The sequence below is a fragment of the Microtus pennsylvanicus genome, chromosome 8 (genome assembly GCF_037038515.1).
Source record: "Microtus pennsylvanicus isolate mMicPen1 chromosome 8, mMicPen1.hap1, whole genome shotgun sequence".
Taxonomy (NCBI): Eukaryota; Metazoa; Chordata; class Mammalia; order Rodentia; family Cricetidae; genus Microtus; species Microtus pennsylvanicus.
In genome coordinates this window covers 95,460,718-95,468,731 of record NC_134586.1, presented here as the reverse complement: position 1 = coordinate 95,468,731, position 8,014 = coordinate 95,460,718, and positions in this window count along the sequence as shown.

Below are 8,014 nucleotides of genomic sequence, written 5' to 3'. Positions count from 1 at the left end.
GGGAACAGGGAGGGTGATTGATGGTAGGTGGCCAGCAAAAGCAAGGCAGATGGTAAGCTTTCCTCTGTGCTGGGCAGGAGCTGATGCCCTTGGCTGTGGTTTCAAAAAAAGAATGTAGACAAGAGGGTGTTCAGTGTGTAGCTTGAAGACTGTAAAAAAAAGCTTCTCTGAGGGAGGGCAAAGTGGGTCTAGAGAAGGCAGAGGAGAAGGCAAGGTGGGATATTTCCATAGTGGGCTCAGATATCTAGCTCCACACGCCTGTCCATCCCCTGTTCGCTCTCCTCTTTAAGGAGAAATAATGTCCTCAAATGAGAAGTCAAACTTGCAGAACAGTCATGCCCAGGAGAAAATCAGATAAAGAACAGAAGCTTTCAATTGTCAGGCCCATTTTGGTTTTATGATTCTATAATGAAGCAGCTAGTTAGACAGCTGTAAGTAGCCGTCTCCTCCATGCAGTGTTGTGCTTCAACGCTGCCTCCATCTTCAGGCTTCTTACTGGCAGCCCTATTTACTCCTCATCAACATATCAAGATGTGCAGGGACCTGATGGCTATAGAGGACTAGGGACCTTCAAATGGAACTCCATATCTTATATAAACCCCGGGATTTACACCCGAGAACTGTATATGCCTGTGATGATATTGCCCTCAAGTGTTGTACTGAAAATACCTGGTTCCATAATCCTGGTCATAAGTCCATGCTTTGGAGGTCACAAGCCCTGGGATAGAACCTGCCATTGTTATTTTGCTAAATGTTCTGCTGGTAAGTTGACTTCTATATGTTAAAGGCATGGACTGCTCACAGCCTTGGTCATAGATGTCTATCTGGCCAAAGTGCTGAGAATAAAGACTGAAGGCTCATTCTTAAGACGTTTATATCAGTCCCCACTCTAGGTTTAGGGAGCATCCCAGGAGAGGAGGAAGGCGGCACACATAAGAGCTGAAGAACTGTGCACTGTTATTTTCTGGCTATGGCATCCCCTGACATGGCTAGTACAGTCATAAAGTCATAGCAGTTGTGACCACATGCATAACGTCTGTGTAAGATCAAGCCAGTAAAAATTCTGGTGTAGATGGGTTATCTGATCTCCAGGTTCCACTCCTTGCCTAAAAACTAGAGGCAATTGATAGTTGCTGGGGGAAAGAGGATCATTCTAATTTTAGAGGACATGGTAGGATGCCAATGCTCCTGTGGGTGCTCCCACTCCATGCTCAGATAGGCAGCATTAATGGGATTTAATGGAATAATAACAAAAACCAGAAAAAGACGTGAGTTGGGAGAAGGTTGTGTTGGGAATGATGTGGGAGTTAGAGGAGAGGTTGGGTGACATCCTGTTTCATGGTGCCTCTATATGAAATCCTTAAAAATAAAGAAAAACTGAAATAAAGGACAGATTATAAGCAGGACTCTTCTCCGAAGGTGTCAGGTTGACAGTTAAAACCATCTAGCTCATATGTAGATGTATGTCTCCATCTCTTACATGTCTCCACCTCTTACCACAGAGGTAGATGAGACATGAGTTCAGGGAGACAGATTAGGTCTGTACCAGGAGGTGATGGAAGAAAAAGATAAAAAGATGGGATGAATTTGGAGAGAGAATGAGACTTAGGGTCTCCCCTGGTCCCATCATCAACTCTTTCTCTTATTTGGAAAGTTCACATAGTAGTTATGTTTTTAAAATCGATTTTTAGACAATATTTTTGTTTTATTTTAATTTTGAGATGGCATCTCACTCTATAGCTGGCCTCAGATTTGTGATCCCTCTGCCTCTGGCTTTTCAGTCCTGGGAGTATAGGAGTACATTGCCACATCTGGCTGTAATTGTAGATTTTGTGATAATTTCACTTGAGTGGAGATTTCTCCTGCCACTGAGAATTAAGGCTGATAACCCTGCCTGCTACTATTAGGGCCATTCTAGGTGAAACGGCCCACTCTTCTATACTAATCATATCACAAGATTCTTATCTTGGTTTGTGTCTGTGTGTGCACACGTGTATGAGGTGGAGGCCCAAAAATGTGAGCCTGTTGTTACATTGACCAGAGGTCAGAGAGTTAGAACTTACCTCTGTTCCTTCAAGGTTATTGTGCTTCTACCTCAAATCAAGGTCCCACCTAGTTTTAGATCAGAGAGTTCTGCTCTCTCAAAGTTACTGTCAACAGGTGTGGCTAATGGCCAGACCTTGGATTTCAGGAATAGAGAAGTAGATATGCTTCTACCTCAATAAAAGTCTCAGGATCCAATTAAGGTTCTGGTTCTCTTTATGGAAATAACTTGGGGTTCCACTTAGGGAGTAGTTGCCTACAGAATGTTTTGGTTTAGGGTATGAGCATGACTGATTTTGTTCTATCAACAGAATGTTTAACTATGGATGTAGCCTGTGAACTTCAACTGGTCTGTTCATTTTTTTTGTGTGTGTTTTTTTTTTGTTCATTTTTTTGTATCATGTTAATGCAGTTCTTTGTCTTACTCCTAACTTTTGTGGTCAGGGGCATTTTAAGCGGGTGATTCTGGTACTCACTGGAACTCCCTCCTGGTACTATTCTATATGTTTCTGCTTTATTATTTTTAAGTGCATCTTCGTATTCTTTATGATATTTCTAAATCCCAATGCCCCTACCTGGCAAGAGGTATTTTTGTCGATGCTGGTCCCAGACAGTATGCCTGGGAATGAAGGCCAGACGCTGATGTTGAGTGTCTTCCCCAACCACTTTCCTCCTTTTATTTTGAGATAGGATATTTCATCTCAACTGAACCTGGAGCTCACTGATTGGTTGGGCTAGTTAGCCAATGAACTTCAAGGAACCTCATGTCCCCCCCTTTCCAGCATAGAAATTACAGCCACCACACCTGGCTTTTTATGTGGCTTGCTTCTCTCAGGTGCTCATTCATTTAGCCCTTGCAGCACGGCACCAATGTTTTCCTTCAGTTATTATAGTGAAATCCTGGCCATTGGACCATTCATAAAACCTTTGACCCAAAAAAGAATTTTTCACACATACCTAGCAACCAGAGAGACACATGGAACGTTCCTTGAGAGAGAATCCCATTCATCCTTGAACATCACCCTATGACCACTGTTGCAAACCCTCTTTCTAGAGCATAGGGACTTGCAGCTTGGAGGAACAAACTCTCGGAACAGTTAAGTGATAAACAAGGCTGGGTTAGAAGTTCTCTCCGTTGCCTAACTTCCATTTGTCCTCACTGTTTTCCGCTTTCCTCATCACCACTTTCCTTCCAGCCAATCTAACCAGGTTGGAAGCAGGAATGCCTGAAAAGTATCTGAAGAGAGGCTCACAGAGCCCGAGGCAGGAATGGTACAAATACCCCCTCAATTTCCTAATATCAACCCAGTTGGTGCTTTGAACCACAGCTGCCAGTTGGTGCAGTCAGAAATTTATCACTTGGAAGTGTCTATGCAAGGCATTTCCAGAAAGAATAACAAAATTTACTGAGCACAGACAACACCAACATACAAGACCCTCTGACATATGAACTGTTCAGTAATATAGTCATATTTAGGTACTGGGAGATGGCTCCACGCATAAAGTGCTTACTTGGTAAACATGAGGACCTAAGTTTGGATCCCCAGAACCCATGTAAAGCCTAAAATGTGAAACAGTATTGCATGTCTGTAATTCTGGCTCTCTCAAGTTGAGATGGGAGGTAGAGAGAGAGACTATCAGGAAGCTTGTAGACTAGCAAGGTGCACATAACAGAGAACAAGGGGTCTGCCTCAAAATGGAATACAAACACCGGCATCCAAAGGTGTCCCCTTGCCCTCCACGCACATGCTGTAGTTCATGTGTACGTGGTTCCACACTCATAGGATTTAGTTTCTTTAGCTGTAAAAACAGACAAGGCTGATTGGTGATGGGAGAAACCAAGATGTTGGTTGTTGCTCCCTGCACAGTTTCAGGACTGACCTGACTGGGGCATTGGGGAAATGAAGAAACAACAGAAATTTGCAGAAAAGCTAGGGTCAGGTGGGCTGGCCGTTTTGATGAAGAGTGCCAATAGCATCCCAGAAACTCTGTTATACACATCAGCATGGGGGAAGATGAGAGAGGGGTTGGCTTAGGTAATCTCTGTAGAAGTCTCTTTAGGGGAGCAGTCACAGGGATCTGTCATTTATAGATGCTGTTGAGAGTCTCTGTGTGTGCACAGGTTTTAGTTAAAGGTCAATCATTGGCAAATATCAATGCTCAGATCAGAAGGTGGCATCACCATTGCCCTGAGCCTGAACAGCAAAGGTCTTGTTTTTCTCAGGAGTCTGAGGCATTATGGCCCTTGACATGGCATACTCATACCACATCACTCAGGACTTCATCCTATCCCACCAGCTTTGGTTATGCTGAGGTTGGTGAAGTAACGGGGAGGGGGACTGTGAGGGAAACTTCTGGGTTCTGAAGGTACACTATTTTAGGATTTATATGTGAGTTACATGGACAGATTCACTTTTTAAATATTCACCGAGAGATAACTGATGTGGGATATCTCTCTACATGCTGTGAAAATGTTTTATTACTATTGGTTAAAAAAGAAGCTGATTTGGCCAATAGCCAGGCAGAATGAAGCCAGGTAGGAAATCCAAGCAGAGATACAGGGAGAAAGAAGGCAGAGCCAGGGAGAGGCCAGCAGATGCTGGGGGAAGAAATATGTGAGGTACCAAGCCAAGAGCTTCGTGGTAAAATATAGACTAATAAAAATTGGTTAATTTAAATTGTAAGAGCTAGTTAATAAGAAGCCTGAGCTAATAAGTTAAATAGTTTGTAATTAATATTAAGCCTCTGAGTGGTTATTTTAAAAATGGCTGTGGGACTGGGCAGGACAAGAAAATTCCAGCTACAGAAAACTTTTAATTTGTCTACTTTTTAATAACACAGCATGTCAGCAACAGGTTGAACCATATTTGGATTATGCACCAAATAGATGTTTCAATGTAAGTTGTCTATTATATTTACAACTTTAATAACTAATAGTCATAAGCTTTTGAAGTTGGTTTTAAAATGTATTCAACACACAAATATACGAAGTGAGACTAAGTAGATTTACCCAAGACTGTATAGTGGGTGAACGGGAAGGCCATTAAGTTCAACAACTAGCATTTTCTCTACTGTTTGCTGAATCTAAGGTATTTTGCAAAATGTTCAGTAGGGTGTTATGCTTGAACTGCAGAAGGCTTTGGAGAAACTTACATATAGTTTGATGACATATGGAACATTCTAGGTGCAATAATTTTCAAAAGTCACTTTGAGCTGTGTCTTTTTTTTGCCAACTTCACAAAATATGAGTCATCTATGAAGAGGACTCACAATTGAGAAAATGCTTTCTATCAGATTGACTGAAGGCAAGTCTCGGTACATGATTGATGTGGGAGGGCACGGGGATCCCCATCTTCTGGGAGAGTGCTACCTCTGAGCAGGTGTCCAGATGGTGTAAGAACACAGGCTAATTAAGTCATGAGGAGTACACCAGTAAGTGGCATTCTTCTGCCATCTCTCCCTTGGTTCCCGCCTCTGGGTTCTTGCCACCAGGTTCCTCCTTTGACTTCCTGTGATGATGAATTGTAACCTGTAAACCAAATAAACCCCTTTCTCCTCCAAGTTGATTTTGGTCAGTGTCTATCACAGTAAACTAGAAGAAGCAGGAAATAAGAGGCTAATGATAAAGGAATAAACTCAAGATGGAACAAGGTTCGAAGGTACTTAAAAATCTGGAGAGGAACGCAGTACCATGTGGGGTTAATCTCTGCACAAGTTTAGGGTAACATTCTCTAGTGTCACTGGATGAAAGAGCTTTAGGGACATGAAGCTCAAGTCACCAGGGCTAATCTTCCGTTCGTCATTGACCCAAAGTGAGTGAGTTTTAAAACTAGAAAAGTTTTGTGTGTGTGTGTGTGTGTGTGTGTGTGTGTAGGCTGGAGGGTAACTCCAGGTGTCACCCTCAGGGACACTGTCAACTTGATTTCTGAGACAGTCTCTAATTACGCTGTAACTTCAGCCATCCATCTCCAGGGATACTCTTATCTCTGTCCCTCCAGTTCTGAGCTTACAAGAACATGCTACCTTAACACTGGATTTTTGTAATGTGCCTTCTACAGAAGCTCTCAGATCCTTGTGACTGCATGGTTGAGCCACTTTTCAGCCTCCAGGAATAAGTTTTTATTCATTTTTTACTCTGTTACCCAATTGCCTCTACTTGGGTAAGACCCTTTAATATGTAGTACTTCTGACACGGCAGGTTTCAGACTCAGGCTGGAGTAGAAAGCCTGTGTAGTTTGATGACTCTACATTGCTCCCTTTGTCTCGTAGGACAGTTTATTGATTATTCACCATTGTGCCCCCAGCTCTCACCCACAGTTTTAATTTCTTTGTCCCCTGGACTGCTGTTGGGTATTCTCTCTGTAGTCCCCATGGGGCCTTCCTATTGTGGGCCTGAATGAATGGTTCAATGGGTTCCTAGTCAGAGGTGACCAGTGGGCCTGATTTTCTTCTCTACACTGGCAGGACCAATGTGCTATCTCTAGTCATCTGACCTGGATGATTTAATTAAGGAGCCCCATCTGAATTATCAGTTATTGTTGAATTCTCTGTTTTGTTCTTCTTAATTCACTGAGAAGTATATCCACTTGAAGCACCTCTCATTCTTCTGATACAGGATGGATGTCTACAGGATGGGCTCATGTCTCTCAAGTGTATCCACACAGTCATTTGAAACAGTTCTCGGCATTCTCAAGAGTCCTGGAACCTCTGCACGACTCTTTCTAGAATACACTGTTGGACATCCATGTCTTCACCACAGGACCTTAAGTCTTGTTGGTAACAAGAAATCTGGCCATGTATGCCTTGGTTTCTATTTCTGATTCAATAAGGGCCTATGTCAGAACTTTGCTAATAAAAACGGAGCCTCTGGATAATTCAAATAAAATATAAAATGAAAGAGAATAATTTACTCTAGAATACATAGATTTGTTTTAGTGAGTGGAAAGCCCAAGGGGACAGATTTTAGTATGAAAACAGAATTATTTTATTTTTATTCTTCTCTCATACAATACATCCTGACTGCAGTTTCTCTCTCTCCATTCCTTACTTGCCTCCCTTCTCCCCCATATCCACTCCTCCTCCATTTCCCTTCAGGAAGGGGAAGGCCTCCCAAGGATATAAACTGAGCATGACAAGATACAGCAGGGCTAGGTACAAACCTCCATATCAGGGCCGGATGAGGGAACCCAGTAGGGGGAAAAGGGTCCTTTCTTAGAGTTTCCATTGCTGTGAAGAGACCATGACCTTGGCAACTCTTATAAAGGAGAACATTTAATTTGGTGGTTTATAGTTCAGGGGTTTAATTCATTATCATCATGAAGGAACATGACGGCAGCAGGCAGACATGGTGCTGGAGAAGGAGCTGAGAGTTCTACATCATGATCTGAAGGTACCAGGCTGTGAATTGAGACACTGGGTGTGGCTTGAACATATATGACATCTCAAAGCCCACCTCCATAGTGATACTCTTCCTCTAACAAGGCTACACCCACCCCAATAAGGCCACACCTAATAGTGCCACCCTCTTTGGGGAACATTTTCTTTCAAACTATCACAAGTCAGGAGCCCCAATGAGCCCTCCAATTCAGAATTTTGATAAATTGTGTCAAGGACAATAGGGATGAACTGTCCATGTAGAGGTAAGTTTTGCTGAAGGATGCCTAGTCAGTGGTGTGGAAACACACTCGGAAGACTTCGAGAAAGGATGGCCAAGCCTTTCCAGATGACAGGAAGCACACAGTAACAAACTATCTCACAACATTAGTTATTTCTTCTTACCTCTCTCTCTATATATACGAGTAAAAAAGATTTTATTAAAACATTAATTTCTGTTCTGTTTTGTCTAATGTGTTTTTTTCTGATCATTGCCATGTAATTGAGTTTGCGATGTTTATTTTGAAAAAAAAATTGCTAAATAGGATGATGTCAAAGCTGAAGAGTAGTAAGGAGTAGATGGTGATACTTCTTTATT